We start from the raw sequence: 26,739 nt of genomic DNA, 5'->3' as shown, positions 1-26,739 counted from the left end.
CATGTATATCCCTTCCACACACATAGCCATGTGTGGAATCAAATCCACCTAAGGACCTTCAAACTGTACAGCCACAATACAATGATCAGTCTCATACCGACATACATCCAATACAGCATTATTCATCCCAACATATATTCTTGTATACACATTGTCTTACAGCAGTAGTTATCTAGCCCTGTCCACACGTAGCAAACCTCTTTACCAGATCTGACCTCTGCTGTTTGAGGAAACAGAAAAGGACATGATTCTTTTCAATGCAGAAAGTTCTTCTGGCACTGCTGGTTTGTTCCAGTGGATTTTTAACTGTTATCCATAGGAAGTAGTCCTCAAAAGCAGCATCACTAGAGCTGGTAACTCAGCAGTTCCCTGTGACTGCTGTCCTGCAAGAAATCTGAGTGCTGAGAATGATGCACTGGTCTGTTGTTGGTCTAGTATATTTTTAGTCAGAATGGTTTGCAAATTAAGTCTTCAGCAAAATCAGTAACTTCACGGCTGGATTGGAAAAACAGCTATGTTGCCAGTACCCTGTACTGGAACTTAAACCTACTGATCTTTGCTCCGGTTCCCAGAGAATTAAGATTACAACATAAAAGGCCATAAACATTTGTCTCTCTTAGTAAAGATCTGATCTGTACAGGTTGCTGTGAGATCTTTTCATAGTACGGAAGGACTCCTGTTAACCCACTGAGTAAAGACAAGAGGTGAGACTTCCAAGAGAGTTCAAATATTGCTGAGGTAGAAGTAGCTTTTCATACATTTTCGTAGACTTTTGCACATTAGATGTGTGACGAGTCATGTCATTTAGTTGCCTTCTCAGGATGACAATCTGAAAATGTAACTCTGAGCTATTCGGATTGTCTGGGCCTTAGGACATGAAGAAGGTCAAAGTGGCAAGCAGGAGCATAGGTCTCCAAATCCTGAGAGTCACACTTCTTGTTCTCTCTATATTTATTGCTGCTCTCAAAGTCAAAACTCTGCAGCAGTTGCCTTCTTTCCATTTAATTAAGGTGTCTTGAAAAGATAAATGAAACAGACAAAAAGAACCTGTCTGAAGTAAATTTTCATTTTTCCATTTTAATTTCACCTATGAGGAATACACAAGTCAGCCACCTTAGGCATGACACTGAATGGACAGCAAAAGCATACTATTGACTAGAGCTTATTTGGGGGTATTTTCTTAAGAGGAAAAATGTTCAAAATGAGTAAATCTTTGAAGAGCTTCCAACCTAAACACTGCACAGTATTAGGCAATGAAAGACCAGTTAGCAAAATGAGCACGAAACAGGAAGTTGGAACTACCTGGCCAAGTTTCACTCTGTAACCTGAATTAAGTGTAATTAAAAAATAACCAGCACAAAGAGTGAAAAACAGCTTCCAGTAAAGAAAAATAGGCTTTTATGGCCAAGTACTCTATCAACAGATTTTTTTTTCCTCCAGAGGATATGATTAAAGGGCAATTACTGTCTAAAGGTCAGGAAAAAAAAAAAAAAAGAAGGGAACAAGACATATATATACACTTGAAAATACAACGTTTGTGAAATGTTTTCAAATAGTATCTTTTTTTAGTACAACATCCTGCCAAAAGTTTAGTCTGTGCTAAGATTATTACACATCGTTCTAGGTATTACCACAACCTCTGCACCACAGTCACACGTACTGCCTCTATCCCACCTTCAAGCCTGAAAGAAAGTTATTACAGTTTGCATTCTTTGACTTGTGCATGAGCTAAATGCAAAAGCCCTAAATGCAACTTTCCCAAGGGCCTCTGGATCAGGCAAAGAATGCAGAGCCCAAAAGCACAGATTTTGTGCAATGCAAGTGGAGAACTGAAAAACCACATCAGGTGACTGAATGATTCAGAGAGCTGGGAATGGAATACATTATGTCCTTCCTCCTGGTCACTAGCCTGAATCCATTGTGGATAACAAGCAAAAATCATTACTGTTTAATGGCTGCTCTTGTGAAATTAATCGATCAAGGCTCTCCTGATAGCTGACTGACTTTGCCATGGTATTATTTGTCACTTGAAATAAAAAGATCACAAGGACCTTTGTTGGCATAGGAAGCCGTCCCAAAACTGAGTAGCCAGCCCTTCGCTGGCAACTGGGCAATGCAGGTTAGAGAAAATGAAGTTGAAAAGAAAGATGCTGAGCTTCAGGCTTGATCCTCTGACTGGACCAAAACACACAGCTAGAGAGCAGCACTGGGGGTGCTGACTCAGCCGTGGTCCAAGGCATCATTTGTTCTGTGGCTGAACAAAGGCACCGTGGTCTTTCAGGACTGTCACTTTAGCACCTTTCACCGGAACCAAATTACTTTTGCCTTCTTAAAATAGAAGTCCAACTCACTGGTGAATCTGTCAAGACTTTTTGAAATAATCTTTCAGCTTACTGGGATCTGCACTTACCAGATCGATGTGGATTCCAAGGGGTAAGGGATGCCACAGTTCCTGGTGCACCTTTCTGTTCAAGTAAACCCAGCTTCCTGCCTTCTAGCACACAGAAATTGGGCACATTTCATCTAGTCACTGCTCAAATTGCCAGAAAAAATGTTTTGTTTGCCTACCAGTGGATAAAATTAAGCCTTTAGAATGTTTTCTTCATAAATAAATAATCACTATTTTTATGCAAACTATTTTGAAGTTTTGATTTTATCTGGGTCTGTTTCAGAGAGGGAAGGAGAAGAAACCTGTAAACCTCTACTGTTTCACTAAGTCCTGTACCTGAAAGTATATGATAATGCACAGACTGCCATCAGAGGCACAAGCTGTCAATGCAAGAGTGAAGCACTCCTGTATGCATGCACATACATGCACACACATACGCACAGTATTTATAAAACTGCTGCTGTAAGGGGTTTGGGGTTTATTTTTTTAATTAACTGAAAATGATAACACAAGAGCTTTTCATCTGGCATGAGCTTAGGTTACATCAGCTGCTGGAAAAGATTCCCTTGGAAAAATTCAATTACAGTGTTTCTCCCTGTACTTTTTGTGGATTTCAAAATAAACGCAGCTATATGATCATGCCAGTTAATAGACAGATGTAGGTAAAATTACAGGTCCTGATATATCTGTAAAGAGGCTGCAGAACTGGACACACAATCTGGGTAATGTATCACATTGACTAAACCGCAGAACACCCAGTTAAAACAATGGCTCCAGTACAGATGAGAAGCACTGGGAAGGGCAGTTGCAAGGAGTGCCCTTAGTCTCCCTGCTGCACCTCATTATTGCATTGTACACCATGTGGCACAAAGGACAATGCCTTGTTTGATGATCCTTCTGCCCATCCACATTTCTCACCCTGCCAAAGATCTCAAGTAGAGCAATGCATGAGAGCAGGAATCTAAAAATGATATGGATGAAGGCTTCAGAATAAACTGATCTCACTCCATGCTCTACTTGAAAAGTCAGCAGTTCCACTGTAAATCAGATTACGCCCCCCAAAAAAGGAGGATTTGACAAGAAGGTAAGCTACAGCTCCTGAGTATAAAACTTACACTTTCCAATGAAGACATTGAAAAGCATAGCATGTTCTAAATAACAGCACTGCCAGCTGCCACTTTGGATTTTTCTTCTCATATGGAACCTTACAAACCATGGCCTCTTGAAATTATCTGATTATACAATAGGAAGGAGGATCTTAGCAGGGCCTTTTTTGGTCCCTAGGAGTCTAGAAATTCCCACTTCTTTTCCCCATTTCATCCTCCAGAAGACGTCAGCTTGATACATACTTTTGCTAAGCGCTCAGAAGATTCTTTCATGGCTTTCAGGGTGTAGCAAAGAGAACAAAAGGGATTTCGCCATTGCTTTGATTTACTGGCTGGCAAGGTCAGTGCAGTATTTAAATGTGATTATTTAATCATATATTATGTCACTATCATGTTTTTGCAAGTATAATTAAACTGGTAGAAAGCCTAAAAGTTTTTGAAAGTCTTCTTGTTCATTATTTTTGACATTTAAGAAATAATCTCTCAATAATGGATTGAGATTGAACGGAGTGAAATTTTCCAAAGATTCTGACGAATCTGGTTAAGAAGAAAAGAATTTTGGAGCTGCAGATAAAAACAAAAGAACAGCTCAGTCATCAACTGTTTCAGACACAAGATGACAGCTGTACATATGTGAAGATGGAAAGAAATTAATTCCTTAGAGGACGTTTGTGCATATAAGCATTGCTGACCTGATGGAGTTTGGAAAGGCTGCGACTAGCTGCACTCTGGTCTCTACTCCACTGCAGTTATTCTTTGGGGAACACATTCCTGCAGTAATTCCTTTCCATCTCCACCTTCAGACCCATTAAATCTTATTTATTTTCCTTCACCATTTCCAAATGATTACAAAAGTAAAGACAGGCAAACAAATCACAGATGAAACCAACCTCTATCACTATCCAGTTTAAAAAATTATCTGTGAAATCTGTTATCAGAGAACAAGGCAGGTTACAATGCTGTCAGCACAGTGAGTCTTTGGCATGCAACTGAGGTTTCAAGTTGTGAGCTTGCTTCTGTTATATAAAGCAAAAGGAAGTTCTACCTACAATGGAGAATAAGGCCAGATCCGGCTCAGCTACAAGAGCATCAGAAACCTTCACAACCTGCGGTAATGTACTGCTCTACAAGAACCAGAAACGTTCTTAGAAAAAGGATTTTACAGTAAGTTTCATTAATTAGACTATGATAATGTGGTCAATGCTGAATGAACAAGAAAACCTGCAAAACAATGACCCAAACTAGTAATATTAGAAACTGAACTGTCAGCAGTTTGTTAAGTAACCATGAGTCTTGCTTTGGCTAGACTCACTCAGCAAAGTTAGTGTCAACGTAAGCAAGTAGTAGACAAGCACTCCAATGGCAGGCACAGAATTCACAGCAGTCACAGCCAACATCGTAAGAATCTACTGGTGGGTAAAAACAGCAGTCTCTACTGAAAAAAGCTGTTCAAGGAATCTCTTTAATTTGGCATAGATATAGGTGCTGGTGGGTTGTCACACTTTAAATATCACACACGTCATTTTAAGCTAATGTTTTGAAGACTCTGGAGGAGTTAACTGCATGACCCCAGCATCAGCCACTGACAGACTTACAGTATGGGCTCTCTGGTACAACGTAACTCAAAGAAAAACACTCAGGAGCAAAATAAAATACATCCTAAAGTGAATTTCCTAAGAGCACAGTAAAAACAGGACCAGTCACATCAAACTGTCTCTTCCATGTATAAAACACAGATTTTAATTTGAGATATAAGCAAGTAGGAAAACGGTACTTAGAACTGAAATCAGTTGGAGTAACATATCAAAGTGATCTTGACCAATGGAATAGAGGGGAGATGCAACTGATAAGAGCTTAGCTGAACATCAATGGCTGTGGAGATGACGTGCTTTCAATTAATAAATTAGCCTCCTACCAAGAGAAGCATCTGTTAGGGTCAAATGCCTCAGGAAGCCTGTTAGCTTTATGCATCCTCAGTAAACTTGCTCCACTGCCAAGGGGTGCACCATGTTCTTTACAATACAAGGGGGACATCTGAGTAATCCCATCACGTAGTTTGCAGGAAGGGAAGGGGAAAAGAAAAGATTCTTCAACAAGTTACTGAAGCTGCAGGCTGAGATCTCTGAACTAGTAGGCACCAGTGAGATGAGCTGAAGAGGGAAATCCTCCCCTTGATCCAGTAAATCATCTCGAAGGACCATTCATACATGGGTGTTTAATGAACAAGTGTAAAGAAATTGCTTTTTTTTCCTGATGAAATTCTAATATCTCAAGGATGCATGGACTCACAGTAACTGTTTAACAGTCTTTTGCAGTTAAGAAAGTTGACTTTGCTCTCATACTCCACTGAATCAGCAGATGCAGTAGCAGTCTGAACTCCTCAATGAGGTGCAATAATTGTGAGTCTGAATGACTGGAGTCCATACGGTCATTCAGTTCTTTTAATCTGCTTTGCCCAGCAAGCCTCACATTAGGGACTCAAAACGTGCAAATCTTTCCATTCTGCTGCAAGTGATTTTTAAGTAACAGGAATAAAGCCAGACAGAAACACCTTGTTCAAGGCACAGCCAAAGCCCCAGGACATAACAGAAACATCAAGTTCAAATAGATGGTGCATGAGACAGGAACTTGATGGCTTTGGTCCTTCTCTATTCACAGTAGAACTACATTGGTTAAAATAAATAACTTTATTCCTTTCAAAGCCTTTGATTCAAGGAAACACAAATTCCTAGTCCACAGAGCAGCAGAGTGTCATTATACTCATCTAGCTGTGCATATGCAAGTATCATACCCAACAGTATGGTTAGTCTACTACTGTATTCTCTAACTCTTCTTCTCTATATACAGAGAGGATATAGCACAATTACTTGCCTCTTGTCCCAGTAGCAGGACCAGGATTTCTATGAAGAACACTTATGCCAGCCTGAACACGTGCCTTCTCCTTTCCCCAAACTACCTGACAATAAGAGGTTCAGTGACTGGGGTTAAAAGGTCTTAATGTTCAGTTTCTAGGTCTCCAACCTCTGCAGCACATTTGTGCTAGACATAAAGGATGTTTCTGCATCAGATGCCTACTTCCAGCCTGCAGTTTGAGTAACACTGAGTGAGAGTTCTTCCTTATACCCTACATCAGTAGTAAAATAACATTTATGTCAAGAGACTCTACGCTTTTCCTCTCCTTCTCAACCAGGCTGACCCCACAACACCTTCCAGAAAAGACAGCAGGAACATTATTCAAATTATAATTTCTGAACCTGATCTGATCATCAGAATTTATATTTTTCTTTATAAATTAGATTATCACTTTAAAAACAAACAAACAAAAACCCATAAGAGAACAAAATTGAAACCATTGACTGCTCTGATTGAATGTTATATGCTGTAGTTTTCTGCATGCGTGAAAAATTTCTGTTTTAATTGTTTAAACCATTTTATCTCTACTTGATTTTTCACGAGTTTTACCAGATCCCTGGTTTCTTCAAGGTTATGCCAGATGCAGCAACAGCGCCCTCTGTCCAATGCCGAGAAAAATGCATTTAATGCCTCTGCTTTTCCAGAGCTGCCAATGCATTTAGTTAAATTTAAACATACACATGCAACATTTGCTCAGCAGTCCTTCTGCATCCAGATTTCCACCGATAACGCGTTTTTTTAAAAGGATTCTTATCCCTGCCGCACGCACCTGACCGCATTTTAGAAGCGTTTAACACGACATTTGCTTTTACTCTGGAAAAGTAAATGACAAGTCCCTTCAAGCTTCGTGGAAGTCTTTCTTTCAAATCTCCCTCTTTAATCATCTCCACGAGAAAAGCCAATTGCGACTCTTCCCAGCTTTCTTCCCCCCCGTGCAAAAAACATTTGCCGGTTTCCCCTTCCCCACTCGTGCAGCAAAGCGTCAACGCGAAAAAAGGATTGCAAACCAGGAGAGCAAACAGTGACAAATGCTCAAAGATTTTTTTTTTACACTTTTGTTTTGCCTCCATGTTTTCCCAGCTGCTCCGCTCAGAAGTCGATAAAAAAAAAAAAAAAAAAAAAAAAAAAAAAAAAAAAAAAAAAGCAGCCTGCTAAAAGCATTACAAATGAAGAGACTGGAAAACTGCAGCCCGGAGAGGAGGATGTGACTTGCGTTTGACTTACCGATTTCATCCAGCTGTGGATTTTCCTGCTCACTTTTTACAGCCGCTGAGCTCAGCGCTCAGGCACGTCCATCCCGCGTCCGGGAGCCAGGCGGGAGCGCTCAGCTCCTCGCCGCTGGATGCTGCTGAGGGAGCGAGCGGGGCCGCGGCGGCTGCTGCTGCTGCTGCTGCTGCTGCTGCTGCGTGCGCTCGCTCGCTCGCTAGGACCCAGCCCGAGAGGAACTGCTCCCCGGAGCCGGAGCCAGCCCCGAGCCGGCCCCAGCCCCGCTGCAGGGCTGCGGGAGGCAGGAGGCAGGGCCTGCCCCTGCTACCGCGCTGCGCCTTCTTAAAGGGGCCCGCTCCGCACGCCGGCTGCGCGCTCGGGGCGGCAGCCTCGCAGCTCCCGGAGAAGGCTTTCGGGCGCTGCCGTGTGGCCGTGGCCCGCCTGCTTCCCTTCCCTTCCCTTCCCTTCCCTTCCCTTCCCTTCCCTTCCCTTCCCTTCCCTTCCCTTCCCTTCCCTTCCCTTCCCTTCCCTTCCGAGTTTGACACCTCCACTCTCACCCTGCGCACCCCTGGCCACATCCCCACATTTGGTCCCTAAGTGATTTCATCCCCTGTAGTGGAGAGGATGCAGCTTGACTGTTAAAGCCCTGCTTTCCCAGTTTTTCCTCCTTGGTCACTCTTCAGAGAGCTTTAAGGCAGTGTAACCCGCTGCTCCCAACCTCATTTCTGCTTTCTGACTTCACTTTCAACCGCACCTGATATTAACAGCTAGATTAATACAGGGATTTTTCTGCCCGTGTGCGCTGCCATCTGCAGTGGGAGAAGCCGCATTCTCTGTGAGACAGGAACGCTGAAGTTCAGAGACAGTAACACCATCTGCAAAATCTCTCTCTGTAACCCGTGGAAATATATGGTTTGCTCTCCGTATGTGTAAGCCATTTGTTTTCATTACAATAACCAAACTCTCATGCTGACAACACACATCAACACAGCGCAAGTCGAAGTCATATACATACAAATATGTACGGGTGTAACGGTGCAACTGAAAAAGGCAGAGTTACCTGGAAAAATCCCCCTTCAGGTCAGCAGGCCAAACCAAATGAGATGAAGCTGAACCACCCCCGTCCTGCTCCTTCTGCCCTTACATCCACCAAGCACAGAGAGCACATGAAGGGTACATACTGGATATAACAGCCTGACGTGGTGCCTTTCTGTTCTTTGACCCTACGGTGAAAGGAGGTGGGTGCTAAACAAAGGGAGAATCCAGCCTTTTCAGTGCCAATGGTCCCTCACAAACAGGCTCAGTAGGTATCCGCTAACTACTGGCACAGTACGTACACCTTCTGCCCTGTAAGCAAAGTAGCCGCATAGCCACGCTGCTAAATTATAATCTTCAGCATTAATAGCCTTGTATTAAACCACAGGGACCCATCAGCGTTCCTCTAGCATGAGCTGTGCTATGCTCCTGCCTTTCTCTGCGTAAAGCTTGGGAAAGTTTTACATGATTTACACATGCAAATCAGATGTGATGCACAGCAGATGAGATCTGATGACTGTCAGAGCCCCCTTCCACTCACATTTCCATTGGTCTATTAATCCCCAGTTTGCATTCACAGGTCTGCCCACTGCTTCCTTCATCTCATCCTCTAAGTCCTGCCCCTGCACTCCTCTTCCCCCTTCTGCATGACATTGGTTCTTCTTTAGGGAAGTAGAGACCTTCTCCCTTCCCTTGCCAGTGCTGTCTATCTGGCTTTTTCTCCCCCTTTTCCCCCTATCCCCTCAGTTTCTCATAGGAAGAGGAAAGAGTTGCTGAGAGGAGAGGCAGAACTGATTCCTTCTCTTGCTGTCCCTATGTTGTCCCCTTCGAACAGCAAAGGACCTGGAGCCAGAGAGCTGTACCCAGCTGGAAACAAACCTGCAGCAGCAGGCCAAGGGACAAAGGCTAGATGGGTTCACATTACCAGCACAACCTCACTTAGAGCACTCTGCCATTTATTATGATACAGCGTAGCGAGATAAATGGCCTTTGTCTTGATCATTAGTTAAAAGTTAACAAAACACTCATCTTTAAGGCAAAGCTCATGCTCCAGTTGATATTTCAGCTAAGGTTAGGCCGATATGTTCAAAACAGCTAGGCAGTCTGCCTACAAGAAGGCAGAGTTAGCTGCTGCAGCAGATGGGGATCTGAATGGCAAAAAAACGATGATGGAGAGAAACTGGGCCTTGGGGGGAGTGAAAGCGGTGCTCTATCACTCTGCACACACGAAACAGGAACGTGCAAAACACCAGAAAGCACCCAGCAGGAAACAGGCGTGTGCCATTGGACTAGAATGATCGAACCACTATAAATGTTAAGATAAATTAAGAATATCTGCTATTCCTTACATATGTTGTTCCTTAGAGTCCTTATAAACCCATGCGAAAGCCGTCCCCCCTCTCTCACCGCAGCATCTGGATGTTCCATTGACAGAGCATTGTCTAATGGTTACAGCACAACTCCTGGTTTCTATTACTGGCTGCAGGAGAAACGTGTGGTATATTAAATAAAATAAAGGACACAGCATTCAGATCCTGCTGCACGCTTCGATATTCAGTCAGAACTACATTCAACTAGATAAATCATTGATCCTTTCTGTGACCACTTCCCCAAAACAGAAAAGTACATTAAACTGGGGTGTTATATAATTCAGTGCTTGTATTAATAACAGCCCAGGATGAAGGCTGCTGGAGAAGCCAGCTTTTTTATTAGTACAGACTGAACTGCAGATACCTCAGTGAAAGCTGAAAAGTGTTGTAGTTTGCAAAAATGTTTAATTCTGCAGAGTAATCCCCTTGCACAAGAGGTGACCTTCAACAGTAAGTATTTTGGTGTGTTCAGCTTACAGGGGACAAATTCAGAAGCTACCAGGCAAGAAAACTGCCATTGCTCTTTCTGAGCAGCATATGACATAGTTTCTATGTCCCAGGACTGCACAAATGTACTTACACAGGCAGTTCCTCTAGAATTTAGGAATAAAACCATCAAAGCATTTTTAGGCTCTGACCATCAAAGTGAGAAACAAAAGCTATAGTATTATTTATGGAGAGTGACAGACTCCATGGATGAAGCCCACGAAGTACTGGCCCCACTGACAACACCAAACCAAAGATTTTCCCCCAGTTTCTTACTTTCTCGTGTTTTATTTATTTATTTTTTTATTGCTCCCTTGTGTGAAAAATACCAGTCCCAAACTGCAGACATTCAGCCCTCAAAAACTCACATCTAATTGCTCTGAACTGGAAGAAGCAAATGGATCAAACATCTATATAGATTTAAACAGAGCCCTTTGGGGGCCCTGAAAGGAATGAAAAGACAAGGGTAAAGGGACATCCCAAACAAAAGAGATGATGTGCTGCTCAAAAGCAGATTCCTTGTAGAATGCAGAAGCAAAAGCTTCTGTAAGATGTTGCTCCACCTCTGGAAATCTAAATTGTTTGTCTGATTCATTGTTAACACAAAAGGACACGGGTATATTAATCTAACAACAACAGTGCCCATTGTGAGAGCAGATCCAGTGCCAGGCTGCCTGTTCCATCTGACAATGAGATTAAACACCGTGGCTCTGTGAGCTCGGCTGCCTTCCATGCCTGACACCACCACCCAGTGAAGATACAGGGTCAAAGGCTTCTTCTGCTCAGTCACCACAGGCTACAGAATTAGTAGGGTTTTCACACCCTCCCTACAGATGTTATTTCTGCATGTCTGCCAGTCTCTGAAATGCCACACAATATTTTGCATATCTCTTGAGTGTGCCATGCAGGGTAAATTTATTATTTTTATTTATTTTTTTTACTTTTATTTATTTTTATTAGTAGTATGCAGTGACATCGGATATAGCATGGGTGATGGGACACAACTACCCTTATCACAGAACCACATGAGATTGTCCCCTATCTCTGAGGGGCTGAAACAAGGAGTATATAGTCAGTACAATACAGACATACATACATATACATTCTTTTAGATAATATAATTCTTCTAAAATTCTTTAAAACTGTTTTTATCTTTGGGTTCAAACCAGACCATCAGATCTGAGGGTTAAATTCCACACCCACTGACTTTCTGACAACTGAGGATGGGGAGTATACATACACAATTCTGGAGTATATAAATTTCAGATAAGAGCTTTTGAACCCTAACCCACATTATTGTGTTAATCCAGAAGTTTGAGAACATGTTTTGAACTTTAAAAAAGTAGGAATCTGGACAATGCTCAAATGAAATAATAGTCATTATTAATTGAAAATTTAAAATATTAATTGAAAATTAAAAATATTAAAGACATGAGATTGCATTCCACCTGATTAATAACAATATATGTACATACATGTGTATGAGTATATTTACATAAGTGCACACATGTAGATGTTTGAGTAAAACTGTGACAGAGCCTATTGCTATTTAAGTTAGCTTGCATCTGATGCATTGTATTCCTGACACTGTGGAAAACTATTTTTTCCTTGTATTCATTTTATTTCCTTTCACTTGTGTGCATATTCATTTATTTCCTTTTATTTACATCCATGGATTTGTTTAGCTGCTTGGCAGGGAGGGACTCAAGAGCTTGTTCTAAGTTTTGGAACCATTTACGGAACGTCTGATATTGTATTGACCATCACTGAATTAGCAATGATGAGGATCACCGTGTCTTGTCCCAAACAAGAACAGACATTAAAACAGCCAGAAACGTAGGTATTCTATAGCTATGAATACACAGACCTCAGTGACCTTCAAAAAAAAAAAAAAAAATCAAAGCAAAGTCTATGTGAAGGAACCAGTAGCTGGAAATGTACATGGTACAAAAAAAATCAGTGAAGTGTCAAAAGTTGGGAAAGGCAAAGGATATTTCTACTTTTTAATTTGTGACAGGATCTAGGCCATATCTCTATCTCTGGTTGACTTCTGGCTAGCACAAGACCACAGTAAAGAAGTAATTGCTGTTTTTAAATTGGCCTGCTGTCTTTGCAGTCTATAACTGATCAAGGTACATTAAGACTGATGCCAGCTTAGAACAGCCTTGGGTTTTGTAAAGGACTCATGGCTCTTGAAACAGCTGTTCAGCAGACAGGGAGCTCCAGCTAAATATGCTTTTCTTTACACTACTGGTGATGGAGCTATCACACTGCTCCTATTCTGCCTAGGAAACGCTCTTCCTTCAAAAGTGACTTCAAGGTTGCCAGTTCTTCTAAGAGCTTTGTAGCACCTCAGAGGAAGTAAGCAGCTGGAGGAACAAGTCCTGGTTCCACCTGTGATGCCAGACAGGGAACAACATTTGCTTATTGTGTATTCTTTGCAGAAGAGCAAGAGGGATTATTAGTTATGGTCAGTGCGGCTTGCTAAACTTAGATTATTCATGTCCTCTGAAGTCTACATGCAAACTAATTGGCAGCACTGATCCCTTAGTAAGAAGCTGAAATCAATTAGGAAGCCAGCTGACCTTATTACAGCAATTAATTACAAATGACATTTAGTCTCAGTACTCAATGGCCAAGCTCTTTATTCTGGCTTTTGAGGCTTTGGCTGTTTTTTCTTTTTCCTCTGTTGCACCACGGCTAACCCACCCTGATTTTCCTGGACATAACTTCCATCACATAGAAGCTGCCCTAATTTGTGACACACACTTTCCTGGAGAATACTTGGCTTTCTTTACAGGAATTCCTGTATGCTTAGGAGTCCTGGAAATGGGACAAAGTTCCTACGGAAATGTGGCTCCTTACTTTTCAGCAAAGGATGCTGAGTTGCTCTCTTGGAAACCTCCTTGACTGTAATGGGTGAAGGCTGTGGAGAAGAAGGGTGTAAGCCATCTTTGTTGGACTTGGCAAGACAGTGAAGCTCACTGGGAATGAAGAGCACCCATGCTCTAGTGGGGTGCTGAATGGTATGTGTGTGATTACCAGCAAGACTGAATTGCTCTGGAGACAAAAAAATACATCGCTCTCTCTGTGAAGCAGTTGACTGGGATATGAAGAGGGACACACCCAGGTTTTGCAAGGTTTAATTCCATCAGTGGCAGCTTGAGCCAGAAGATTTGGTATATGCCAAGAAAGCAGCATATATTTAACAAGGTACTGGCCTTGATTCTTTGTAAGAGGTACATACAAATACTGGGCTCCTAAAAGCACTCTTTGTTCCTGAACCACTACACATGCCAGAAAATAAACTGGTCACCTCGAGGGATGCAGCTAATTGAGAATTAACTAGTTTTCCACAAGATTTCAAAGACATAAAACGCTAATGATTTAAAATTATGTGGTGTAAACATGTTCCTCTTCAATATATATTCATATATATCTAGGAAAATAAAGCTGTGAGCAAAACATCATACTTTGTTTTAGGCAACAGAATCTGAAGTTTAGCATTTGTGTTTTTTTCTGTCAGCTGTTTGTGAAGTTCTAAAATCTGGGTTCTCCCCATTTAAAATATCGAAAGAAGGGCAGGATTATGCATCTGGAGACAACTGCAGAAGACTTACTGCTCAATTCAGCAGAAGTATGATTGAGCTTGAGCCCTGACAACTGATTCACCACTGCCCTACTAATTGATATACTCCTTTACATCCACTGAAGCATGCACCATCACCCATACAACCTCACAGTATTTTGGATCCTGTACAGTGGAAATATTACATGAAAGAGGTTTCACGCTTTTTTTTTTCCTGTGATTGCTGCAAGCACTATGAAAGAAACAGAAAGGATGCTGAAAATGATGAGGTGTTAGGTATAATCAGACTTTGCACACAAACTGAATACACAAACTCTTCTTAATAGACTGAAGCCCTGAAGGATTCTAAATTGCACTCAGGAGGAAGATGCTGACATTAAGTTTTCTTCTAATTGGTGGTCACTGTAGAAGAACAGAGGAGTGAAAAAGGAAGGAAAGAGGGAAATTAGAGCATAAAATCAAGAACATTACTAAATTACCATTTCCAATGTGCTTATTTACAAGACTTAGAAGAAAATTATGAGAATTTCACTTATGAGAAATGCCTCCAGTTTAGATTAATTCTAATCAAAACCAGGTTATTATGCTGTCCCTCAAACTGAGTGACAGCATGACTAACACTTGTAGCATAGCCTGGATTCAAGTTCTGTTCTATTTTATTTAAATGACATGGTAAAGAGAACAGAAGGGGTAGGAGTTTACAATTTTGATGACATTAGGAGTTACATTGCTTCCAAACACACCTGGCTTGTATATAATTAGGGACAGTAAGTGTTTGCTGTAACCTTGCTCTGTGTTGAAAACCACCTTGCAATCAGTGGAAGATCCTTCTTGCCTGGGGAATGTAGGTAACATCATGAAAGATTAACAGAACAAAAAGTGATAGCTAAAATCCCATTCCCAGTATTTTCAGGATTTCTACTCCCATGCCCATCCTGTAAATCAGAACTAACCTGGATGATCTGTGTAGTTTCTGATTTGTTCTTCTCTCTCTGTATAGTTCTGTGTTCAGTTCAAGGCCTTGTCATGTAGGAAAACTTCACCTTCAGATGACTTAGTACAGCTGCTGTGACAGTAGAGATGGTATTCTGGAGAAACAATTACAAATACATAGTTTGTTAGCTTTCTATCAATATAAAAGGCATCTACAATGTTTCAGTGACTTTGAAATGAAATTACAGAAGAAGCGTGTACAGAAGTTCCAGTATGGCCTCTATTAACTTCAGTAAAGGGTTGGCCTTCCAGTGTTTTGGTGGAATCGCTTTGTCTGAAACCAGAATGATTGATATGTACATACTTGGTATAAGAAGATGCAGGCAGTGGGTGCTATTTGTGCATGCAAAGTCAAAAAAGCATTTTAAATGCTTCTTTGCTGAAGTACTTAACAGTGCACAGAGTACACTGTAGAATCAAAGGTAGTATGACTACCTCACATGTACCTTTATATTTTCATCATCAGTTGCATCTGCATTGTAGCAAAACTGTCAATTGGTTACTCAACCCCTATCTTTGAGTGTGAGGAAATGATCCTAAGTGATCATTGTTAGAAAAAAAAAAAAAAAGTCCTTGCAGTGTGATTAACATATACAAAGATGGTTTTCAGCTGACAGAGAGCTATTGGCTCTGACTTCTTTGTATCAGCTGCTCTAGAGAAATGACTTCGAACATTTAGGAGAAGAGATCTGTTATGAATTACTTACTTTTATCAGTCAGCTAATTTTCTTGTTATTGTTTTGTTGGTTGTCCCCCCACCCCCCCTTTTGTTTTTTTTGGTATTATTAAAGGCAAATGATTATGTTCTAAGACATTCCACAATTGCTGCTGTACTGTCATTTTAGGAAATGCCATTAAAGTGACCTTCTCTTTGTTTGCTTCCCATGGCATTTAACTAAGATGTTTTAAGAGAAACATCATTAAAATCATCAGTTATTCTGTGGGTGCATTAACTTTATTCATAGAAACTGAAGTCTGGGGGATAACAGAAACACAGGGCCTTGTTTTCACTTCACTAACCTAATTTTCCACTGAAGAAACAGTATCAGTTTTAACACAGATTCATCAACATGGGGCAAACTCAGGATTTATTTGTTTATCTATTTCTTTGATAACTTGGTACTGATGAAAGACGACACATTAGAAACTTGAGAGAGTGAAGTCCTCTACTCAACCTCCGATTATATATAGCACAAGAAGCAATTCTACATGCCCTCCATAAACCTTTCACCACAGTTCCTCGTTTTTGCCCTGAAATAACTTATTTTAAGAGGACATAGGACAGCACATCCCAAATAGTACTTGGTCTTGCTAATAAATGCCACCTGTGACCATAGTTGTTTTGACTCAGTCATAAGAAAAAAAACAAGTAAGTTATCATAGACTCACAGAACAGCTGAGGTTGGAAGAGACCTTTGGCAATCGTCTACTCCAAAGTCCCTGCTCAAAGGAGGGCAACAAAAGCAGGTTGGTTAGGGCACCATCCCATCAGGTTTTGAGAGTCTCCATGCATGGTGCCTCCACAACCTCTCTGGGCAGCCTCTTCCAGTGTTCGATTACCCTCACAGTAAAAAAATGTTGTTTTTATTTGTATTGTTTTGTTTTTAATGTTTGAATGGAATTTCCTGTATTTCAATTAGTGCCCATTAACTCCTGCCCTGTCTCGGGGCACCACTGAGAAGCATCTCATTACATCTGCTTTACTCCTCCCCATCAGCTATTTATATACATGGATAAGACCTCCTTAAGCCTTTTCTTCTCCAGGATAAACAGCTTCATCTCTCCCAGCTTCTCCTCCTATGTCAGATGCTCCAGACTCTTAATCATTTTCACAGCCCATTGTTGGACTCTTTCTGGTATGTCCAGGTCTCTCTGCTGAAGGTTATCTCCTCTCATTCCTTGTATTAGTACTTTGAGTCAGTCTATCCTGATATTCCCTTAAGAGCTATCCTTAGCCACGTGATTCACATGGCATTATATCTTCTCATCCATGAGTCTGAAAGTAGGGTAGCTTACCCTATGACACCCGCAATTGTAACAATTTTCCATTCTGATCCACTGAAACTGAATGTGAACAGCTGACCACATTTGTTTTGCCACAAGTAATAATTAGAAGCTTATTTATCAAGCAGACCTGCTTATTTCTACAGCATTGTTGACGATCATGCTGTTTGATTCTGCATTTGTACCTTTGCATCTGTCAGTGACACAGGATCTCACTACCCAATCTCATGACCTTTACATGTTTTTCAAAAGCCTTCTGCTCATATTTTAGCCGTGTCAACATGTGGCCACATAACTAAATCCTATCCTAACTTGTGACAGTGTTTCTACAATACCTGTTGTCACCTAAAAGAAGTGAACAAAGGAAGCATGAATAAATACATGACTCAACAAAGTAAAGTGGCAGAAATTAAAACCTTTAATAATACCAAGTAAGCATACAGATTTTTTTACTGGGATAAGTTGAGCAACTCACTCATGGCTCAACCACTTATGAATAATGTGGTCATCCTAAACACACAGAAATAAAAACTTTACAGCATCTTACAGCTGTGTTCATTCATTCATTCACTCACTCTTTCTTTGTCTCACAACTCTATAAAACCCATTCCTCATCTCAACAAAGAGAGTAAAAATACTCTGTTTAGATTTTCAGCCAGTGGTACAGCCACTGGTATTTCTATTAATTAATCTGGATGGCTGGAAAAACACAATTTTCTTTTTTTCTTAAGCCACTCAATCCATAATGAGACATCTCATTTGAGACCACAACTCTGTAGGAGGAGGCTAGATTTAATGCAAGGGAGACAGGACCTGATGCCAAGATTCTCTATCCACTTCTCCCCTTGACTCCCTCATGCTGTTGAAAAAATTACTTGGAGATATGGGGTAATTTTTCAACAAGGCAGGAAGAGTTTGCCTTGGAAAGTGTGTTGGTATTTGTTCATCCCCAGCTGAATTCTGTAGTGAATTTGAGAAATTATGATTCTGTATGTGTCACCGCAAGAGAAAACTCGTCAGTAAAGTGCAACCTCTTTGACTAGTCTTCACTAACTTGAACATTTTTCCATGCATCTGAGCAGTCAGAGGAATAGATAAACCTTAAGATGTTTTTTTGTTGTTGTTGCCACATCCAAATCATGAAGCTAATTCTCCACCTTTTCTTCTGCTCCAGTGCCAGCATAACAGGTCAATACTCCTTTACCATAAGGGGAAGCAAAGAATTTGTCTTCAGATGCCCAATCTGCTCCCCATTGCTGTTCCAGGAATACAAGTATATTCCAGAAAGCTTCCCTGTTTCAGCTTTCACTATTGCTATGGCTTCTGGAAAACAGATGTACCATAGACATAGATATTTTATCACTTCTGTGCAAATGATTTTTTTTTTTCCTGGTTAGAGAGCCAATGCAACAAAACTCCCAGTTCTACAACCTAATACCTTATACAACCTTCTATCCATCCTGTCCTTCAAGTTAAGTCTAATAAATGAGTATTCAAAGCTGGAGAAAAGGCATGAAGAGCATTCCCATTAATTCTGCATCTCTTCAAAGGAGCAAGCTGCAGGCCTAACCCCAAGTGACCGGGAAAGTGGAAAAACCCTGGCACCAAGTCCCCATCTTCCTAACACAACACGTAACAGGACTAGGATGTAACTTCCGAGAAGAACAAGCAACAGGCACGCTTCTGTGTAGTCCTCATTCATTGCAAAGAAAGCTCCTGCCTCAGCTGACACTGGGGCAGTGTACCCCTGGGGCTTAAGAAGCATTGCCTGGCGCATTATCCATATGCAGTCCTAAGTGATTTTCTCAAAACAGCTGGTGGAGATGGAGCAGAGAAAGAGTGGTTTAATGCCAAATTTCTTCACTTGATGCAAATATCAACCCCCTTGAGTACCAATTTAGCATTCCTCAGCACAGACACACTCTGCTTTTGAAATATTTACCTTTCCTTTATTTTATAACCTTAAGAAAATGCTGGGAGGAATGTGAACTGTTTTTTTGTTTTGTTTTGTTTTTTTTGTCTTCCTATGACGGCAGAGATTTATTTATAGCTAGGAACTGGAGGACAGTTCTCACGTGGCTGCTGAAAATTAAAACAGCATGTAGGGTTTTGTTTTGTTTTGCTTTTGTGCCTTTGCCGCTACAATCTCTCCCTGCGTTCCCTAAACCCATGTTATTGTAACCAGAGCCACATTTTGCATTGCTACAATTGCAGGGTTATGTAAATTCCAAAGGCTTTAAAGGAAAGGACCTGCAGATTCTGCTCTCAGCCTAGGGAAGTTGACACAAACAGTTATGCCCAACATTTAGGGAGAGGCAAAGGCATTCAAAAACTATCAACAGACAGGAAACACAAGTCTCAACCTCAGCATCGACCTGACGTTTTCTAAATCTTTTAGAACTTGCTGCTTTCCATTACATTTGTTGTTCTCTAATTTTCAGTGTTGTGTTTTGCTATGGCAAGGGAATTTTCCTTCTACCACTCTCTCATGTCCTCTCCTGCTTTCCACTGGTACACACCAGTTTGTCTAGGAGAGCCAACAACAGAAAGCTCTACAGTTACAAACAATCCAGACTCAAGGAGACATTTTTACAGTTAAGAAACTGCAACACATTGACTAGGATTACTTTATTCATGAACACTTTTAGATTAAAAATGAAATTACACTAAAAAGAGAAAAAGCATACTCATGAAAGACAGCAATAGAACAAAGAGTATGCATCTGACCACTGCACAAGAAGCGTCCCTACTTTACAGCAAGTAGGGTAGGAAGAAGTGTGATACATGGTGCACGTCCGTGTGTGTCTGAGTAACCAAGCTGTAATGCTGACTCTAGCTGTGCATTTCTGTGTGGGCATGGGCAAGCCAATTCTTGTTTCTGACTCTCTAAAAGAGGGATAACAACGCCTGACTCAGAGTCAGTATCAGAAGGCTTTGTGCAAGCTCGTCTTCTCCAGTTCCAGTATTAGACAACTCAGCTAAACAAGAAAAATATTTAGCATGCTTCTCCAGCCTTGCTTCTTGTTCAGCTCTAAATCACCACTCGTCAAGTTCCACTGAAACCTCAGAAAAAAACCTAGATCACATTATCTGTGAAGTATGTGGAGGTTTTGCACAGTATGGTGCACCCTGTTCACAGAAACATGCTAGTGAGAGCTCAGGAGAATTATTGTATTTGTGCAAAGGAGCAGCCAGAACTCCCCCAACAAATTCAGCTTACACACACGGAAGGATAAGGCTGTGACACTACTCCAGCATGCCGCTTTCTACACTTGTTGAATTTTCCAGGCAACCTCAATCTTAGCGCAGCAGGTATGGAAAAGCAGGGGTTGCTGCATTGTTTACCCATCTCTTGTACCACATGGAGCTAGTCACAGTAAGTTCTCAGGAAAGTAACCAAGAAGCACTGCCTCACAGCCACGTAGGTCAGTGCCAAGCCAACGTATGAAGAGACACTCCAAGCAACTCCCAAGCTGTGGTATTTTAAAAACAGTCACTACAATGGAAGAGATGACCTCAGTAGCAGACAGTAGTCCCTACTCAGCTGGTACTTACCGTTGCTACACAGGTAGTGATAGCTGTTGTTGCCAAAGTGCAGCTGTTTAAATCTTAAGAAAGATGAGACCCATTTCTGGAGCTGCAGCTACAGAGGACACCCACATCACGAACTGTACAAATTTAGAATGTAAAAACTGAAGGATCCACAAGTAATTAATATTTCTTGTAAATGTGGTCCTGAAGTTGGCTCAGTAGAACATAACTCCCAGACACAGAGAGGTGGAGTCCAAGAGATGATCTATATCAATTTCTTTTTGAAAGAGGACAGTTTGTTAAGGGTCTGTGGAGAGTCAGAAACAAGCAGCCAGAGGACAAACAGAAACCAGAAATAAAAGGCAGCTGTATTAAACTGTGTCCCACTCATAATGTGCCTCATGACAAGTACCTGAGAACTACATATTTTGCTACACAAACCTTTAATCCTTACCTCAGAGATGACTAATTCAGTGCTCCAAAGCACTGTGGAGCACAGGCAAGAAACTTTGATACCCCATTAATATCAAATTCCTCTCAGATTTCAGTCTTAAACCTGCATCAAGGTTTATATAAGCCTCTAAATTACCAGCACTGCTTCCTATAGACGTTGGTCTCTCATCCAAGTATTAAGAAAGGTGGAGGTTGCTTGGCTTTTGGTACTTGAAAAGTGTGCAGCCTGTAATTAATGGCCAAAGCAGCAGCATCGCTCCCATCTACAGCTCATTTGTTTGCTTGAGTAAACGAAATCCTTCCTTCCCTTCCATGTACTTTGACAGATACTGCTTGGCTCAGCACAGTTAGCAAAGCAGGCAGGACAAGGGGCCACTTAGTCAGCTCTGTGACACCATTTGCCAGCTGGAGACCTCCAATAGCTGACACAGTCCAAGCAAGGCAAAAAATCATAAAGCACTAATAAACGTAACCACACTGACTCTTTGATACAGCACACAGGCCTGATGAAACAGGAATATAATGAAATCTTCCTACTGATACCAAATGGCAATAAGAAAATGAAAGGCCTGTATCAGCCCTGTGGTTCAGTGTGGTGGGGTCTGGTTAGGCCCATATTAGATTCTCAGGACTATCATGTTCCACTGCTGGGTAAAGGAAGAAGGACAGAAAGAAATAACAGTTGTGACTGTATGGATAGAAGGTACATGTGTGTGTGTGCAAGGAAAGCTAAAAAACAAAACATGAAATGTTCTAATGCTCTCTAATGATGTAACTCAGGTGAGCTGCACATCATCCTCCAAGCAGCAGACTTCTCTTATCCTCTGTCCTTGCTGCAATCAGCTACACCCAAAAATATCTGGAGGGAAAATTATATCTGACACAGCCATGTAAAAAATGACCCAAACTAAGAAGTGGCAACTCTGAGGGTGTGGGAAAGTCTGCAAACAAATCACTGGGTGTGTCAGATACGCAGACGCTAATATAATGCGGTGATTACTGTGTCTCCTCAGTGAATATGTAAAAGTTAGCTTGGTGTTTTAAGAACCACGCACAGTGACCGATAAACAAACTTAAGTCTGGCTGTGTTTACCTAGGAGTAGTACAACATTGACTGTAACCCCAAGGCTTCATGGGACACTCAGAACGTAACTGAAGTCCAGAGATCCCGAATAAATCCAGCTTGGCATCTTTGATACATGGAGACTTCTTAGACTATTTCAAGGTATACTGAACTGGGAGAAGTGCTTTTTGTGATACCCACCAGTACATTTGTTGGGGAGCTTCACTGTAGCTACAGGGCCCACCATTCCCCATTTTATCAGCTGCACAAGATACAAAGTGTGTGATCCAATCAAATGGCCAAATCAGGCCCTAGAAACAAGCCCCCAAAACTTTGGTGTGAAATTCAGCTTTAGAAATCCAAATGCAACTATAGGAACCTAGGGAACTCATGAACTTATGGCTATGCAGTTTAAACAGGAAACAGAAAATACAGCTTATGCATTCACACAGCCTGGGCTGTTTCATTACAAACAGGTGGGCAGGTGCACAGACAAATAGATAACACATTGGAAAGCACATATCCTGACATGTGCAAACACCTAAGGGCAATTAATAGTAGTGGCCAGCCAGCAGAAGCAAGCCCAAGATAAAAATAGGGGGATTTTTAATGGAAGTCTTGAGGATATTTCCTATTTCTCTGGAGGTGTTGTCATCAAGTCTGGCAACAAATTGTCAAGCGCCCTCTAGCTTCTTTGTGAATTATATTTATTCCTGAAAGAGCTAAAGAATCCCAAAAGACCATGACTAATGAGCACTCCAAGGGATAACTGAAGTCTCTCCATATCCCTCATACACTGTGTGTAACCATTCAGTATTGAGTACCCAGAACTGAACACGGCGTTTCCAGCGCTGTTTCATCATATCTCAGAGACATATTTCCTCAGCAGGCTATTTGGATCAAAGACTTAAGGCAACATCCCTGAAAGACAAGACAAGGCAACACACAGGGGAGACTTTTTCACCATCTGCTTCCATTTTAATCTGCTGCACTCCCATATGTCACCAGGGGCTGTAGGATGTTCAATTGGATCCTGTGTCATGTGCATTCATGGGAGTATAGGACAACAAGGTCTTCATGTCCTGTTTCCTACAGCCCCAGACAATGCAGCCCAGGAGACTCCATGGAACATTTATCCCACTAATGTCACACATTAACTTTCCAAATGACCAGTGAGAAGTAGAATAAGGTAAGTTTTATGGCCTGAAGTGAGGCAGCCATTCTCATTCTTAGTTTAAAGCAGCTGACAATGACAAATTAGGCATTTCATTGTACAGAGGTATAGTATCATTTCCCTGACCTTTGATACCTGATTATAGAGAGCATAATTTCTTCTTTGAAGAAGAATTCCCTATGGATAAAAATACATAAATCTGTGGATAATATTATATCTGAAAAGTGAGAAAAAGCAAAATACTGATGTGCACGTAATCTGAACTGTAGGTGCAGACAAGTCCGTTCCTCCAGTTCTCTCTGTTGATATATCTTGCAAAAATCAAGGCCAGTAACTGAAAAATTAATTCTCATGTCTGATGAAGCAGTTTTCTTCAACCACTTTTTATGAAAAGTGCAGTGATACAATATTTTTATATTGATGTTTTATATTAGGTCAACTCCAGTTTGTATTTACAGTATTTTCTTAGATAAGGCTCCCATTTCACAGTAGCTTAGCTACACTAACAGATGTGTAAATCAGAAAGAGTATGGGCCTCTAGAGATGGCCCAATAGATGTGAACATACTAAACATCACCATTGTAAGTAAGCAGGAGATGAGGCAGTGTGGAGTTGCCTGCTAAATTTTGCCTCTGTTTAAACATAAAATGTGTCACAAAGGGCACAGTTGGACATTTATAGCTTAACACATGTCCCCCAGCAGGTACATGAAGCTACTCTAGATAAGCCCAGACACAGCTGGAAAACAGTTCATGGGTCCCCCAAGGCAAATTTCACCTAGTCAGAAAATGCATCTGTTTTTCTCCCTATAACGTAGCAATGGTGAGTGCCAAAGACTTTGTAACATTCACACAGGCTGCCTGAATCCTGCTGACGATGAAAGGCTAAGGTCAAGCTTTGTACTTCTGGCATTGGCAACACATTTCAGGGCCTCTACAACAGAGCCAGAGAAATTCACTCATTGGGATGCCTGACCCTCAGGGCAGTAAAAGTATGAAACAAGCAAGGAGGGCAAGTTCATATCTCAGTAGGGCACAGTTGGAAGACAGTTCATATTGGCAGGGCCCTAGTATGGTTATTACTCTATCCCTGAATAACAGTGCAGGAGGATGCTGACAGATCAGAGAACAGGCAAGAACAAAACCAACTGTCTCTCTGTGCATTCAGCTGTTAGAAACATAGTTTAATTGGTTCCCTCTGTATACACGGCTGCAAAAGTAGCAAAGGACTAACGTCCCCTCATGTTTGGTCAAGATCTTGCTTTCTTTCATCTGTTGTGCAGATGCTGATGGGGTCGCCTGCCTGGAGGGGGTCAGGATTCTGCCAAATGGATTTAAGCAGGGTACTCACAGTCCAGGCATCTCAGCTTAATAGCCAGTGACTCAGTGAGAAAACCAAGACTGTCTGCACAAAAGGATGGCTCCATTCCTGACAACATTTGTAAGGAAGAATGACACCCTGACAAACCCTCTCTGCAATTTTGTGCTGTTTAATCTAACAAGTAAGCCCATTCTACCCAGTTAGAGCAGGTCTCTTACAAGCAGTCATTACTGGAAGTACCTAAGTGTGAGTACCACTCAAGCCAGGCAAAAGCCTAAATGAAGGGTGGAGGAGGTAAAGAGAAGAATTGGGAAATATAAGTAGATGCTTGGGGGGGGGGGGGGGGGGGGGGGGGAGGGGGGTGCAGAACATAGGTTTAGGAGAAGAAAGGAAGGGGAGGAGTACAAATCCTTTGCAGTAGGGTGATAAACTTGTATTCTAGGAGAAGTACAGTTTGGGTGAATACATGGCTTGCCTAAAAGGCAGGAGACAAAAGATAACAATGATAAATGTGGTGTTACAATATTTTAGTTAATTGCCATGCCTTCATCAAAGTAACATGTCGGAGGATATACACATAACTGAAAAATAAAAAGGAGGAGGGGGTGTCTAACCTACCTGCAATGAGAGTGTTTATACAATAGTGCAGACTCCTGTCAGGTTGCAGGCATCTGAATAAGCCGTGCCTTAGTTTCATGGAGTGCTAAGTCCATTAATATTTGTAAAGTGCTTGGAAATTTTTCAAAGGAAACTGCTGAATGGAAAAATAAATTGCTAACTATATAAAATCTCTTCCCTTTATCCTCACACATTGATATAATGTAAGATTGAAGACAATATTCTCATGGTTTAACTTATGCTGGTTAAATAGAGCATTGCTTCAGTTCCATCAGAAACAATCTGGTTAATGAGCATACCATACCCACTGCACTCAAGGGCTTGATCTTAAATCAATGGAAAATACAGATCCAGTGGCTGATGATATATTGACTACAGGTTTTCAGAGAGGAACTGGACTGTTGTAACATTTTGGGGGAACAAAATAGTTCCATGTTAGAGGGAAATCACGTTACATGTTAAATGTTAAAAGAGTCCAGGAAACTTCTACACACAGATCAGCAGAGGCAAGGATGCTTATAGGGTTCTACAGTAGTTTCATTCCTTCTTGAAAAGGTTGCTCTCTTTGACCTGACAAGGAAAGGAGCAGAATTGGCAGGCTGATGCAGAGCAACATGGAATTCCCACATATTTCTGTCACAGCCTTCTGAGATTTGAAAGAAAACAGATGACAGCCTAGGACCAAGAGCGTGCAAATAGATTAATGATTTTTCAAGACCAGCCTGAAACATCTAAAAATAGCCTTAAACTTTTTTTTAAAAGCACTGAGCTTCCCTAGAAAATGGAAGCACTGGCAATATTTGTTATTCATTAAACATAGTATTGATAAATACACCTGATTGAAATGTTGAGATTTAGAGAAATATTTAAATCAAAAGAAAATGCAAAGCATTTCTAAAAATAACTGGAGGAATGCTAGCAAATTAAATCCTTTCTGCAAAAAATTGACAGTGTTTGTAATCCAGTTTTGAAATGGGGAACAGGGAGAGCTGCCAGTCGCTTTCTTTCACTGGCAAGGTACAGACAGTACTAAAAATGAAAGTATATTTTCTCCATGTTCATTCTTGACATTGAAAAGACTTCTCTAAAACGTGAATAAGTTTCTGAAGGTTTATGAAGTACCTGGTCAGGCTCCTCAGCCCACATTTTAGGAGTATGACTGTTTCTCCTGCACAGAACAGCTGAAACATCAAAGGATCTTCAGTGTTTTGACTCTTGAAGACCACAGGAATATAGAAATTGACTTCAATGGCTCAGGTCAGAAGTCCATCAAAACTAGTATCTTATCTCCAAGTAATGGTCAGCTGTAAATGGTTAGGGAAAGCAAACAAAAATACCATACATAGTCTGACCCTACTCCTGCTCAATTCTTTTAGTTGTTCAGGACCAGAAGATGGGAGTACAGCCAGATAATCAGGTTTAATAGCTACCAGTGGACCTATCCCCTGAGATTTCTCATCTCTTCCCACAGCTTTGTCCTGGGAGAAGC

At 41.2% G+C, this 26,739-nt stretch overlaps 1 protein-coding gene across 2 annotated transcripts in view; it reads right to left on the bottom strand.

The window, feature by feature from the left end:
- Nucleotides 1-7,933, bottom strand: part of DAAM2 (dishevelled associated activator of morphogenesis 2) — a 171,690-nt gene extending 163,757 nt beyond the window's left edge. For both annotated transcript variants that reach the window (XM_082757200.1, XM_082757202.1), the window contains exon 1: nucleotides 7,633-7,933. The gene's annotated coding sequence lies outside the window, so the exon portion shown is untranslated. The remainder of the gene's footprint in view (nucleotides 1-7,632) is intronic.
- Nucleotides 7,934-26,739: the final 18,806 nt, after the last annotated feature.

The sequence above is a fragment of the Aythya marila genome, assembly GCF_965140915.1.
Source record: "Aythya marila genome assembly, chromosome: 3".
NCBI classification, from domain to species: domain Eukaryota; kingdom Metazoa; phylum Chordata; class Aves; order Anseriformes; family Anatidae; genus Aythya; species Aythya marila.
Note: the sequence above shows the minus strand (reverse complement) of the source record. Positions and strands in the feature narration are given on the sequence as shown.